We start from the raw sequence: 15,721 nt of genomic DNA, 5'->3' as shown, positions 1-15,721 counted from the left end.
ATTTTTACTTGTTAGCCACATGGCATTAAAATCTGTAAAAGGGTGACAAAGGGACAATAGGTTCAGTCATGAGACAAGGGGCCAAGAGGCCAAATAGACTAAAATAAAGTAAATGAATTACATTTATTGTGACATGAAGACCTGTAGCTCGGAAATAATGTCGCAATACCATATTCTAAGAAGAAGAGTTTGATATCAATGATGTAGCAGCAAATAATATAAGTATATGTAGCCAATGTATTGTCTATCAATCTGACAAAGGTAAAGGCTATGATACAAAACAATCAACAAAGAGAAGACATGTTTAAGAAAAGTATAGCTTTCGGAAATGTAATGAAAGTATAGTGTAATATCATGAAAGTACTCATGTTGAAGTACCTTAAAAACTTCTATTTACATGTTTGATAATTCTTTAAAGAAGCGTGTTTGTGTGTGGTATGTTATGTTGGAGCCATTATATTATAGGAGGGCATTATTGTTAATTCATGTGTCCCCTGATCATTGAGTGACCAAAAAGTAAAGAGAACAAGTAATATGCAGAGGTGGAAGAAGAAAAATAATCTGTTAGAAGTAAAATTCCTGCATTCAAAATTGTTGCAGAATTGGCGATTTCAGGCACCATATATTTTTCCATTATTATTTAAAAATGATGGTGCATTCATGTGTTCATCAATGTAATGTTGCACTTTGTAAAGGTGGGATTTATTTTAATTTCTTGATACACTACTGGGTAGCTTAACCTATAATAATATAACATAATGTGTGTCGATTTATATTTGTTATTAATAACCTAAATCTGCAAAATAACTATTAGGTAAATATGTAAAATACATGTAGTGGAGTAAAATTACAAAGTAGCAAATTAATGAAAACATATTTCATGTTAAATTCCTATCTGTCCTTTATATTTAATCCATTCTAAGTCTGTGTTGTAATTGTGTCCATGAACCGCTGGGCGAGTCTCTCTCTCTCTCTCTCTCTCTCTCTCTCTCTCTCTCTCTCTCTCTCTCTCTCTCTCTCTCTCTCTCTCTCTCTCTCTCTCTCTCTCTCTCTCTCTCTCTCTCTCTCTCTCTCTCTCTCTCTCTCTCTCTCTCTCTCTCTCTCTCTCTCTCTCTCTCTGGCGAATAGGAGGGGAGATGCTGGATTCGGGAAAAGGTCCGCCATTATTGGGAAGCTGAAAAAAATAGACTTATACACACTCACACACATTTAGCCTGTAAGGGGCTAAACCTACGAAAGGAAAATACAACGGTTTCGGACGAGCTGTTGTTCTCTGAAAAGCGGCGCTTTGAAAAAATGAAGGCAAAGCTCATCATCGCGTTTCATACGGACTCTTTATTTTTGACACAACAAAGGAAATAATAATTGGTCAAAACAACGTGGTGGTTGAAGCAAGAAGGAAAAGCGCTTTTACAACGCCTCCCCCTTTCCTCCTCGTTTCCAGCCGGGGTGAAAAGACTGGAGTTTGAACAGCATTTCTTTGCTTTTCCTGACGATAATTTAGTTGCTTTTTCTCCTCTTCAAAGACACACACAGATATGCATCTCGTTGTGAAAACTTCAGACTGATGGAAACGAGCACTTAATGTAGGAAGCAATGGACATATAGGCTGTTTATTTAAAACAACGGGCAATAATCGATGTCAGGGCTGTAGGGAAGTGTTTTTGTCTGTTTTTTTTAAGTCTTTCACCGGCTGTGAGTCGCAGAGAGAAAAGAAAGGAGTGGACGAGAGCTGGAGAGGAAAGCTATGGTATGTATGCTGCACACTATTCTCTCCTACCACTGCAAATAACACACGCGAATGGACAATTTCAAACAATGTTGAACATATATTTTTAAGGCGTTTACCCCCTGCCTTAATTGTAGCTTGTGTTACTTAGAAGTGCTGCGAAAAACAAGAAACTGGGAGTGAACCACAGTCCCCCTGAGGGCTGGTGGGATTTGAAGCCCTTAATAGTAATAATAATGATTATTCTAATGGCCGTGCATGGGTGTGTTAAATATAAAACCTGTTCTAATCTAAGCTAATGTTGCCCTTGTGCATGTATTAAAGGAAAGTGTGAACAGCAGAAGGGAGGTCATAAAATGGATCTTGTCCAAACATTAAAAATGTTTGTAGAACACCTGGAATGCATTGGTCTTGTCAGGCCTGGTGAAACAGCCCATGTATTCCATGAGTATAATGAATTTCAATTGGTAGAGGAGAAATGGGATGTTTGGGTTGGACTAGCTGCCAAGCAACTGTTTGATGCATCATGTTGGCTTATTCATTAATATTCTGCTCATATCCTGGTTGACACTTAAGAGTTACATTCATTTTGAATCAGGTTTTGTGAAGTTTGAGGTTGTATAATGCAGCTGCCTGTGCTTTTATTTGGCATTTTTAGTATAATGGTAGGCACAAACGGGTCCTAAATCAGATGTAGGTCATGGTATTACCTCTCAAACACACACCATGTTTGTCATTTGTGGTTATTTTCTCTCTTGTCAGATGTCCCACTAACTTTGCAAACATTAAAGCTGCATGTAGGGCTTCCTGGTGACACCGTTAAATAATGTGCTTATGCTCTGCTGGGAGGTAACTGCTCGGTTCCCGTTTAACTGGTGCCTATCTGGGACACATATGACTCAAATCTCCTTAAACAGGATATACAGTGTATGTGTAGTTGTTTTCCACCAACTAAATATCTCAGGTGAGGATATTTAACTTGACTATCAGAGTTCTTGATGTACCCCTCCATGCTGCAAGATAAGGTCCAAATAGATTGATAAAGGTAACCTGATGCAAACCACCAACACTACCATTTAATCAGTTATTGTGAAATAACGTGTCACCGGTATGTCACGCTTAATCTCACTGTTGCCCTGCCAGCCACTCCCTTTATGTCCTTCCACTAGTCTTTAGTACTTTGATTTCAAAAGTGATCTACCTGCCTGTGGAATAATGATTTTAGTTTGATTTTTAAAGACTTTAGAAAGTGAGATAAGTAGAGAAATGCCTGCAGGTTTGTGATGTGGCCTTTACACAGAGGTGTGCAGCAGCGCTGGGGCCTGCAGTGCTATGTCACTGCCAGATACCGGGACATTTTCAAAACACGAACTGTTATTAGATAATGGATATATGGCGTTATCTTGTGGATTTTCGGTCCTTTCCGAGCAAATATGACTCATAACCCTGTAAAACAATAATAATGCACTTTCCTTTGAAAGGTTTTTGTTCGGTTTTTCTGGATTTTCCCTTTTAATGAGGGATTTTAGAAAGAACAGTTATGCCCTGCTTAAGGGCACCTTGCCAGTGCTCTGGAGGTGAAATGTCACCTCTGCCAGTCTGTATTCCACACTTTCCTCTGGTTCCCAAACAAAGTCCCTTCAGACTGACCTATTGCCACCCTCTGGCTGTTCTTTGACTGACTGCTTTTTGATGAGTTTCTCTCTCTTTGATCCTAATCAACCTTATTGGGAAGACCGTGTTATGCAGAAAGTAACCAGTAGCCACTTTACTTGGCAAACAGTCTCTTTGCTCTCAGGTAAATGCATTAGCAGCTGTCAGCACTTCTGTTCTCTACCTGATTGGGCCCTTTGCAGTGCAGTCACACCTCTCCAGAAAGCTACTTTTCCCCCTAATAGCTGTGCCATTTGCCCAGGCAGCAGGCTAGCTACCAACATGCCCACTCACCCCCGTCTGCCTGCCGATCGTGTCGTGAGTCCCTGGACTAGAACATGTTCCTGGGATTAGAGGAGGGCAGGCTTTGTTTGTCAGGATGTGGGCCAGAGATGCGGATACATCCTTTGATGAGGGCATTGGAAGTGAGATTCTGTCCCGTATTATGTGGGCAGAAAATCACAGGGTTTCGACATGCTTTGTAACAGAAACACTTTAGGAAAATCTACTCCTTTATATCAAGCCTAATTCTAATAGTCCTCACTTGACTTTTTCAACATCTGACCATTAACCACAAGAGTATGGCAACCAGAAAGTAAAGAGGCCTTCATTGCTGTAAATCTGTAATGCAAGCGGTGAGTTATTTTGATAAGTAAGGATGTGTTTCTGGCTTGTAATATCAGTCAATTTGAAAATGTTACCATAACCAAATTATTTCTATGTCAACCCAGGCTTTGATTTCCACAAAACTACTGTGCCGCTGAATGAAACAGCGGCCTCTGACTGGCTCATTTGCCAATTTCACATCTATCATACCTGTCAATGCAGGGTGACTCCACATGCGACGGACAGAACATTTCCCTGCTAATCTGTGAAGGTGCCATTCACTAAATGTCTTCTTTCTCTTGTATTACAGGAGAGGTTTGCTTATGAGTCAGTGTAAGCCTGTGTTTGATGGAGAAAGAAGCTAATTATAGCGGGCAGCTTTGGAGTTTGGTGGAGCAGATTACAGTCACTCTCCTCTCAATGGCTGCCTTGTTCTAGTGGCCGATTATTAGGCAGAGAGAAGTGCATTCTGGGATGATTGTATCTGAATTTCCATTAGAAAGTGTGCCTGCCTAAGTTGAACTGAGGTTCTCTTCTCTCCCCATTGCTTCAGCTCCCATGCTCGTTGCAGATGGCTCAGCTTGATATAGAGGCCTCTGTACTGTCCCTATTCTTTTTTAGAGCCAGTTGAACTCCAAACCCTGAATGGCGAATTATGTATGAGGGAACTGACCCCAAATCAACAATGGTGGTTGTGCCTAGCTTTAATTTGAGGTAAAATAATTATTCAAAACTAAAATCACTAGTATTGCTATACATAAGCCCTTTTACAACAAATGGCTCACCCAAGAAAAGTTTGAAAGTAATTTAATTCCAATGAATCAGTAATGAAGATGCATTTGCTCTTTATGCCAAGCCTACCCTGTTATGGTATTGCTTTTACAATACAAATGCATTATTAATGGATAATGTTAGTGGAAAGTAAGGGCTTTAGATATGATTAATGTTTTAAATGGTCGCCGTAAGGCTCTGTTGAGATACTTTTAACTAGCCTTCATATTTCTTCCCTAAGAGAAAAAAAGACTGTTTGAAGCATGGTGACCATGGAGATGAAGTACCAGGATGTAAGCCACAGAGGAATGGTGACCTCTGGACGTGAGCGGCCCTGCTCTGCTTTTTCAGATACAATTACACAACAGAGGGACAAGGCTATGGTAATTTGGAAGAGCTGTGGAGAAGAAACATGAGGGGAGAAATAGGAACAGCGAGAGAGTGACACAACAAAGTAGGTAGTCAGTTAGTGGAGAAAAACAGCTACAAGAATGAGGGAGTAAAGTAAAACGCAAGCTGCCAGTTTCTGCTTCAGGCCGTGTTCCTGGTATGTGCCCTTTCAGCTTTTGTGCTCAAAGATCAACCAATCAATGACAGTCATAAGTAACCCTGCTGCTTGGCTATTGGCCACAGCTGAATTCCATGACTCGGCATGTCTGTAGATAAGATGTTATGATTGAGTCACTGCCAATGAAATGAGCCCACTGCCTGGAGTTCAATAGGTTGGACCTCTGCTGCTGTAATCAGTTGCAAAAAGTTTTTACCACCGACAGTGCCAACACAAAATATAACCCTGAAGTTCTCTAAGTTATTTGGATTGTACAAGGGACTAGTCTGAAAAGAAAAGCCTTTCATGCATAAATGCAGCCGTTACTATCTCAGGTTAAGGGTGTAATAGCCTCTGATTGTTTTCGAGTGAGTCAGTGTCTGTACTTTGGATTTTGAAAGGCTGTACACACTGGAAACCTCTCACCCTCAGGAACAAAGAGAGACGGCCCTGAAATCCACCTACACAAGTATTAAAGGATAACTTTGGGCATGTGTTAGTCTGTGGACATACGCACACTAATACAATTCCCACACTAACCCAACACTTTTTAATTTGTGTCTTATCCTGCTGTGATGACCTAGCCTCATGTCACTCGCAAGCCTCCAGGCTTCATTGCCTAAATTGGGCTGGAGTCAGAAGAAGTCCGTGTGTGTCATTGTTTGACTCCCTCTCTGGAGATTCTCCCTTTGTGGCGCCCCTGGGTTTCCTGTAGGAAGTCCACCTACATACAGTGTGTGTTGGGGGGGGGGGGTGCAGGAGAAGTGGATAGCGTGGAGGGGAGAACTGAGAGACAAAGATTCAGAGGAAAGCTACATCTGATGTCTGTACTCTCTGCACAAGCCTGCCGTCCTGAATGATGGCAGTTGCCGCAGGTGGCACTCCTTCTTCCCTTCGATAGCAGAAGTTATGACTAACTCCATACAACTTGTTGGTTCAGTTGGAAGCCCAGCAGTAAAGCAATGATGGTGCAAAGCGCTCAATGCATGCCTATCCTTTGTCATCCTTTAAAAGTGAAGAGAGATATGTAGTGTGGGATTTAAGATATTGTGTTTTATGGAACATTTCTTTATGATTTCCTACTGTGAAACATTTCAATAGGACCGCTTGGGCAGTCATTTTGTTTTATGCTAGATTTATAGGCTTCGTCATTGGGTATCAAGAGTCGGATTAGTTCAATTCTGAAAGCTCCTATAACGGCAACATCAGTGTGACTGAGATACTTTGTGGTTTGGGTGTTATCTAGGAAGACTAGCTGCACATGTAAGCTGCTCCGGTCAGGTGTAATATTACAATTTAGATTAAAATAACTAGCATCCTCACCTCAGCTCTCTTCCCCTTACTGTTTTGTAAACATTGTTACTCTAAGCAATAGGTTATGTGATTAATAACTACTACCCCTATTTACTTTCTCATTTCACTTTAACACATTAGCCGTAATAAGATTAGGTGTCTAGTGTTAGATGGAGCATGAATGCCTTTTTAGTATTTGGCCGTTTACAAACAGTATTCAGTAGCACAGAGTGAAGTTGTGGTGATATTTTAAACAATAATCCCTTTAGTGCAAGTTGTCTCTATTGGTCTAGACTTGTGCTTTTTGTCAAAATATAACCTCATGTGCATGTTAATGCTCATGGAAAGTATTGACACAGCAGGAACATGATGTTTAGTTTGTGTTATCTCGACCTTGGTATCTTATCTATCCAGATGTCTCCTACATTATGCTTCTGCTCAGTGTCTTGACAACTTTATTGGCAGTGTTTTCGTATACCTGCAGCACAGAAAAGAGAGGTGGAGAGAGTAGGATGAAAAGAGGTGTTCTACTTCTTATGTATCCTAATTCAAGTTGGCAGCTTTAATCACAGACTGATAAGCATTGGAGAACAAAAGAGAAGGACGGAAGCAGAGAGGAGAGAGAGGGGAAATGGTGCCCGCAGACCCAGACAACAATAAGCCCCTGAAAGTACCTCACTCGACCCTGAGCTTTTCTTCCTATTCCCAAACTCCTCATGAGCTCCATCGATCGCTCTGGTCCCTTTTTCACATTGTCCCTGAATATTTCCATTTCTTTTTATTTATCTCCCCATGGCTTCCCCCATGGCTTACCCCATGCCTCATACAAATCTGTCCTTGGAGCACAGTGCAAAGTTATTGTCAGCTGTGGTTAAGGACACAGGAAGGCCATCACCTTGTCACTAGATGTTTGTCTCAGATGCCACTTCAGGGGACTCTAGCCACCACTGTGTTGGCATTTGGCATCTTCCCAGTGAACATGTGCTGACACGGGCTCTCTTCTACAAATATAAGGACACACAAAACCCTTGTTTTTGACAAGGGACATTTTTCACAATGTTGTGATTAGGTAGTCTTTACTTGAAGCTTGCCACAGGCATTTTAACATTTGAAAATAATTAGGTGGCTTTTATTGTTAAATATTCATTGTTGATGCTACTCAAATTTCAAAGTTTGAACCCAATGTTCTGAAAAAGTCTGTACACTACTCTAAACGCACACACAGTATAACCAACAGTGGCTGACCCCTCCTCACTCTCATAACATAACTGTCAGAGTGGATCTGGCAGTTATGCTGCTGTGTGACAGTGAACATCATATCCTCTTTAAGGTGAGAAGATAAGGTGGCTGTTCATAGCCATTTGTTATCACAGGCAGCGAGCCCCCGACACCTCTACATCCCTTATCTGGCCCAGTCCCAGTTTTCTGGCCTTAGCTAGGGCTCATGCGAGCCCATGCTGATGAATAAGCACTGCTCAGCCTGCAGATGTCTTGGCCTGCCGTTATCGATCGCAGCGCCACCGCCTGTCATCCAGCCACCACTTAGCTAATGATGTCCATACTATTGTCTCACGGCTGGGAAAATGGCCGTAAAACAGCAAGCGGCGACTAACCGCGGCGTCGGGGGGCGAAAGATTGATTTTACCGATAGAGGCACACCCAAAGCAACCTGAGCCAAATGTTACTGTGTTATATCTGAGGATGGTAGCACTGTCATTCTTTCTGTCTACCACCCTCCCTTTTCTTTCTGTTGTTGGCCGTCTTTATTGTGGTTCTGGTTGGTCCAAAAAAATACAGACAACGATTTCTGCCTGTTAGCCATTGTCTGTGTTGGCCTGGTTTCGACCTTGTTACTGTTGTGAAGAAAACAGCACATTTTCGTGTTAAAAAATACTCTGAGTGATGAATCATCTTGAATGCTTAAATTTAGAGGCAATTACAAAAAGGCTGCTATGAATGCTACAGAGATGTTTGAATAATACACTTCTATTTCCAATGTGCCATTTTAGAGGGTTGTAAATAGATTTAGCTATTGGGTTGGGTTGGGGGTGACATGGGTCATTTCTCTTCTCAGTGCCATAATTTCCCAGGATGCAGTTGGGGCCCCAAGGTCCATAGCTCTTATGTCAGAGTTCATTTCCTGTTGCAGTTCTCCACCAGCTCCTGAGCATCCACTATGTTGTAACATTCCCGATGAGAACTGGAGAGCTGTGTCTTAATTTAAGTGCAGCTTTTTAACATTCAAATGTATTTCATTCTCTTATCTCAGTTAACAATTTGCTAAATCACGTTGCAGTCAGCTTATCACTGAATAAACAGCCAAGGTCACTCTCTCCTATTATTGGAAGAGTGTGAAATTGTGTATCCTATTGTTCATGAATCACAAAAGTGAGACATTTTAGAATGAAAACAGTCTCACAATAGTTTTTGCTGAGGTTTTTGTTTCTAATGATACTTTGTTGTAAATCCCCACAAACCACAAACCACAAACCTGAGTCTGCACCATTCATGCTGCCTCTTTCTTTTTGTTGCAATGCTGACTTCAATGTATGTATGTATTGAAGATTGAAGAAAGGGAAACAAGTGCGAAGAATGTAAACATTTCTAGAAGTTGTTTTTGGTTTGAGGGTTGTTCAGGGAGAGGACAGACTCCCCACACCACGGCTCGTATTAGTCACAGTCAACGGACAGAAGAGAATGCAGACCTTTTTGCCCAATGAGGGAAAAGGTCGTTGGGAATGCAGTTTGTCAGGTCAGGACGAGCTGGGCCTGTTGTTGCATAAATCCATGTGACTGCCAGAAAGAAAATGAGATGAAGAAAGGTAAACCTCTGCTGGAGCGATCTCTGGTGAAACATGATTATCAAAATATTGGCAGACCATTAGCATTGTCATCATTATTGAATGTTAATCTTAGTTACAGTGTCCATTCATTCTTTCATAGATCCCTTATCTCTACTGTGATGCCAGAGTTTGAATTACTATAGTGGGTTAGGAGAAAAAGAGGGGAGCCGGAATCATATCCTTCGCTTGGATTCATAGACGTGTGGGTGGAGTTCGGCTTCGCAAGTTATGAAAACAATAATTAACATCGATTAAAGCACTACAGCTTTTCAGTTAATAATTTCCATACATTTAGATGACTTTGACAGACAGATTTCAACACAATGCTCATTACTTCTCAGCTTACAATGACAAGTCACAACACTAACGTTTGTTTTGTGCAACAGCAACAACAGGGTGGGCTTACAGAACAAACGTGCATTCTAACTGAATACTTTCCTTATTAATATCCAAATAAAAGCACAAGTCATCAGTTACCATGAATCATGAAGAAAATGCAAGTAGCTCAGATAACTGCTTAAGTTAATCATTACTAACACACATATATATATAAAATATCAAGGACATACTTTAATTGTCAAGAATAACCATTAGGGACTTTAAAAGTGCTAGTAAACACAATTAGTGACAAATGTTGCTTGAGAAGAGTGACTTGTTTGAGTTGATGAGTGGGAACCCATTGTACTTTCCTGTATTGTGTATTAGTTGACAGCACTGAGGGCCTTGTATTAAGCATACAGTATCTTTAAGGAGGTCAGTGAGATAAGCAATATAATATGTCATGTTTTAAAACAAAGCTAGGTCTTGTTTGGAACATGTCCTTGGAATTGTGCTTTTCCACCGTTTTTATAATCTTTGAGATTCACTGTGAAAGCAGTAATTGGCAATTACCTTGCCTTTTATGAGTTTCCCGGCAACCTCTGCCAGAAACGACACCATTAATAGGATGTTGATGCTTCCATTATTTCTACAACCTGCGGTTTGTATTATACATCCAACTAGTTAGAGGAAAGAAAAAGTATAAGAGATTCGGAATAGCAAGATTTCATAGAAAAAGTTAGTGAAGAATAGAAAATAATAAAATAAAAAAGTATATTACAGCCATTAGCTTAGGTGTTGCCATAAGCATGTCAGTGACATTTGAGTTATGCTGTTTTGATTGCAGGACACTTCTTATTTGTTTGCTGTCTGGTAAAACGATGCAAAAACCCCTTGGGGGTCTTGTGAGGTTGGTCGGCAGCTGTAAATAGAAGGACGGGAAGCTGTGATGGCAGAGAGAGGGAAGGAACAGCTCACTGTTGTTCTACTTAGTTTTTTTTACATTTCGGCGCTAAAGAGGTAGACACAGGATGTTAATGTTTAGGGCTGTATTAACTAAAAGAGTGCAGTGGTCGGTATGTATGCATGGATACAAATAGAGCTATGTGTTACGACACAAAGGTAAAAATTGAAATTGGGATTCATCATTTCTTCTTATTTCTCTCCTCCAGAATGTCCTTGTTATTGCTATTTGAGATTTGCTTTCATGCTGTGGAAGGTCACCAGGAGAGGTTGTTTTAGTGCACGCTGGGTCGTTGACTTATTCAGAGGGCCTACATTGTTCAACATCGTGTGCGAAACATGGTTGTGAGAGCGTGTTGGGCGGTGCTCTCGGGTCTCCCTGATGATGTACCATGGTAAACAGCTCCTACCGCCTGCACAGCTGGGGCACACTCCACGGGCCTCTGCAGTGTATAGAGAGGGATGGGGAGGAGGTAGAGAGAGAGAGAGGGAAGAAGGAGAAGGGGAGAGTGGCTGGACCGACACAACAGAGTAATGCTGTGAGGGCCTTCAGGGAAGGATACAAACTACAAAAAGGCACAGGAAACAAGGGTAGAAAAACGGATTATAAATGACAAATCCCAAGCAGTGCTAACTGCTGTATCCCGAGGGTGGGAAAATGCAACAGTAATAGCTCCAATCCAATCTCCTGTATGTATTCAGCCACATGTGTGAGCATCTATGTTAGTTCATGAGGCCTCCCTTAATACAACAGACAGGACATTTCTCCCTCCCCTCCTGTGTCCTCCCTTCATCCTTTGCCCTGTGCTCGCTGCTCGCTGTTGATTGGCTGGCGGGAAAGCGAGGGATGAGGTTTTGTCGTCTAATCTGCCAGCAGATCGCCACTGATGGGCCTGTGTAGAATGGCTTTAGTAAATTACTGTTCCAGGGAAGGGCAAATCCCTTCTATCAGATAGCAGCTCTCTCTTCATCTCTCTCTCCTTTCCAAGTCCCACACTCTCATCACTACATCAGTCAGGCTTTGACTTTATCTCTTCATCACTACCTTGCTCTCCCCTTCTCCTCTCTGTAGCTGTTGGCCTCTACTTCTCCGTCTTTAACTTTGTTCTCTCTTTCATTGGTTCTTCTGTGTTATGCAAATAACTCATGTTATGCCCTTATTTGTATATCTGCCATAAACCTGTTTTTCTCCGCCCATTGCCCGCCGATAGGAGTGAATGAGATTAATTGATGTCAAAGAGAGACGCTCTGTAGATTTCGCTCTAAGGCTACGTGTACAACATCAGCACATAACCGTTTGCATGTGTGGACAGTTTCTTCAATCCCCTGGTGTGTATGTGCATCTTAACAAGATGGGCCAGTTTTGAGGGCGGCCATCTTCCCTTGCCTATGTTGAAATCACCAAAGAGATGTTATTGTTCATCCTCCCTCAGTAGCTGGAGAGTAGTGTTTGTGGATTAAAGGGAATTGCTTTTTTGTATGTGGTTTTATTTTTTGCATTCCTGTGTCACAATAGATATAATTTAACCGAGGCAGGAAGAAAGAAGATTAAGGAGTGAGATGCTAGCGGATACTGACAAAGAAGGGATTGTTTTTGTATACCTGTAAGCCTGAGGTGGGGAATGTTGCCTGGTATGGAAAGCCAAACTCCCAGTGACCTCCTGTGTTTTGTTAAAGCTTCCTCCAACTCCTCCTCAGTCACATAAAACAAGTTTCCCTGCGATGACATATGGCAGCTTGACATGTCTGATGTTTTACAACGTTTCTATCAATGTGACTACATTCCAGCCCGATAATTAGCAGGTGGTGTGTAAGAAGCGGTGTAAAAGTCACACACTTTTTAATTGCTGTGTTGAAGTGTCTCACCAAACAAGATATACAATAACTCTAGCCAGCAGAAACATGTATTTGGTAAAGGTGGTTGTTGCCATTGTATGTTTTCATAATGACGTGTGTGTGTTCACTTCCTGAGTAGTCTGACTGTTTTGAGTCATATACTGGTTTAGATCATGTTCGAAATAAGATGTTCACAAAAAACATTAGGAATCTTGTTTTTCATATCCCTTTATATAGATAACATGATCCAGGTGTTTTGATCATGTGAGATGATATTTCAACATTTTGTATTTTTCTATAATGACTGAGTTTCCTTTGTAGCTGAAGATGAACCCACTTAGGTTTCTGGCTGTGTGGACCGCTGCTGCATTCATCATTCTGCTGGATCACCACTTAAAATGGAAGATGACACAATTTAGCTTTGATGTTACAGGTTTCTGGCTTCCTTTTTAAGTTTGTCAAATGAACACAAGGAAGTGAAGTAGATTTTAGCTGTAAAGCGTCTTTGTAATCATACTAACGAAAAATCATTTTAAATAATCAGTTCATGTAACAATTATTTCCTTTATCAAAAGATAGAACCCAAGAGAAAATAGAGACTAATGATCGTCACAACAGGGATCTTTTGGCATGTTTCTTTAAAAGTACATACATTATTATATCATTTATTTTATTTAAGAGTTGTCAGAAACCATCTATAACCACAACTCCTGCCAAAGCCCTAGCATATGAACCTTGAATGAATCTACGAATCACCTGTAGTTTTAGATATTTCCCTGAACCACATTGGGTGAATGTTGGTGAACACTCTGATAATGAGCATGCAGTGCCTAACTCTGGCTGGTTTACCAATACTGATTAGAATGACAGGAGCACAGTTGTTTGGTGAGCCTCACCCTTCTTTATCGACTCTCTCCCCCTGCAGTCTGAGAGGAAGCCTCTGCCTCCCCTCTGCTCTCCACACATGCTCTCTCTCCCCCTCTCTTTCTCCACAGCTCACACGGCTATCGCTGCGGCTGCTAGCTATCCAGCTCGCGCCAATGTTAGAGCCTCTAATCTCTCCAGCATAAAGGCCATGCAAAGGGAATTTATGTTAGCCTGCCACGGGAAGAAAAGGAGAAGCGGAGAATCGTTTGAGCAGGTTGACAGATAAGGCTCTTGTGCGTTCTGTGTGGTGCTTTTTAAGCCATGTTAAGCTGCTTAATTAGACATAATCTACAGACCCCAGACTGAGGCGGAACTAATGAAGTTAAAAGACTCAAATCCCATCCTACCATCACACTCTCCTATATACATCTCTCGTGCCTCTCTGTCTCGTTACTATTGCCTCCTTTCTGCTGCCATCAGTCTCTCCTCCTCGCAGCACACTCCCTCTCTTCCTCCTTACCATCCCACTCTTTCCTTTTATTTTACCATTATTGTCTTGCGTCACACCCAGATGTTTTTTTCTATTCAACCTTCAAATGCTATACTGACATTTTGCTTTCCTTTATGATTATTTCTGCAGAACAATACAAATATTCTAGCACAAGTGATATGACGAATGTTGAACCACAGAAATTGATGTTATAATCATTAGTATTACGGTAGGTGTATTAAAGCATAGGGCTGCTTGATTATGGCAAAAATCATAATCTCGATTATTTGGGTCAATAATTGATATCACGATTATTAAAAACGATTATCCATTTACTTTGAAAACATCCATTTATTGAAAAAGAAAATGTGAACATTATGTTTTTAACAGTTGATTGCCCTGAACTTTATGTATAATTCAACTGAAAAACCAATAAAAAAAAAAAAAGAATTCGTTTTATTTCGATTATGTTGTTTTCATAATCGTTGCAAGCCAAAATCGTAATTGCGATTAAAATACGATTAATTGAGCAGCCCTATTAAAGCATTTCACAAACCATGTTAACACTAGAACCGCCAACGGGTACATTTTACCCGCAGCTGTTTTTTGATTGTATGTAACTTTATTTCAATAACATATTAAAGTCTCCCAGTCCGTGACTTTTCCTGAAAGTGTGTTATGTAGCACCCTCTGTTGTTAACAATTGTCAATATGAAGTCAGATTGAAAAAAATCGCCAACAAAAATGCCATTTATACCTATATCCGCCAGCGGGCAATATTTACCTCGTAGAAAATGCAGCGTAAACATGACGTGTTGCTATAGCAACGCCTTTTGTCTACTGCGGTTCCTTATAGATAGAGAGATAGATTGAGAGAGAGAGGGATAGATAGATAGATACATTGATAGATAGATAGAGAGAGAGATAGACAGATAGATAGTGTAACATCTTGGAGAATACAAGCTCTTGGATGACTGAGCTCACGTTGAGGACGTAATGCATGTGTGCAGGTTACGTGCCAGTTGAATAAAGATGGACACTCGGAATGAGAGAAGTAGTCCGCGTCGTCTGTTTATGTAGACAATTATATGTCCATAGAACAGAACATTACGGATTGATCGATAGACATATTTTATACTTCATGTTATCTGCACAAAATATATCACATGAAAAGCTGAGAGTCCACAGATTCTATTGGTATAAATGTCATCCCTGTGCGATCAAAACTCACTGTTCTGTATGATAAATAAAAGAACATTGTACCTTGAAAATCAATAGCGGGTACATTTTACCCGTTGGCGGTTTTAGGTATACAGCGACCTCTGGCGGTTCTAGTGTTAAACGTGCCACCACTCGTCTGCCTTTAATCTTAGCGCTATTGAGTGTTAAGTGGCATATTGTCTCATTAGAGACGAGCCTTCAAAAGATCATTTATTTAAAATTAAACTTGGTGACAACGTAAGACATTTAAAGGAATGCTTATGAGTTGAGAAGATTGATGCCACTCAACGGAGAATCCGCTAGCATGGCTCTTTCAGGACACATTAAATCTTATGTGTGTAATCGGTACAAAAAATGAACGATTAGCTTTGATTTTACAGGGGCTTAAGGCAAGAAACAGTGACTTCCTGGGGTCTGGGCTGGTTGTCTGACTATTTCACAACGACCCCAAGTCAACAGGGAGTAACTGTAGGAAAGAATCCACACATAACCCACGGCAAAACTACTACTTGGCAATCTAATGATAGGTACGGATCTTCTCGTCCAACTCTCTTTGAAAGAAAGAATACGAAAAATGTCGAGCT

At 40.9% G+C, this 15,721-nt stretch overlaps 1 protein-coding gene across 1 annotated transcript in view; it reads left to right on the top strand.

Moving 5' to 3' along the window:
* Positions 1-1,118: 1,118 nt before the first annotated feature.
* arhgap35a (Rho GTPase activating protein 35a) overlaps positions 1,119-15,721 on the top strand; it is a 63,200-nt gene continuing 48,597 nt past the window's right edge. Inside the window, exon 1 of the mRNA XM_034225506.1 lies at positions 1,119-1,750. The gene's annotated coding sequence lies outside the window, so the exon portion shown is untranslated. The remainder of the gene's footprint in view (positions 1,751-15,721) is intronic.

Source organism: Gymnodraco acuticeps, unplaced genomic scaffold (assembly GCF_902827175.1).
Source record: "Gymnodraco acuticeps unplaced genomic scaffold, fGymAcu1.1, whole genome shotgun sequence".
NCBI lineage: Eukaryota > Metazoa > Chordata > Actinopteri > Perciformes > Bathydraconidae > Gymnodraco > Gymnodraco acuticeps.
Note: the sequence above shows the minus strand (reverse complement) of the source record. Positions and strands in the feature narration are given on the sequence as shown.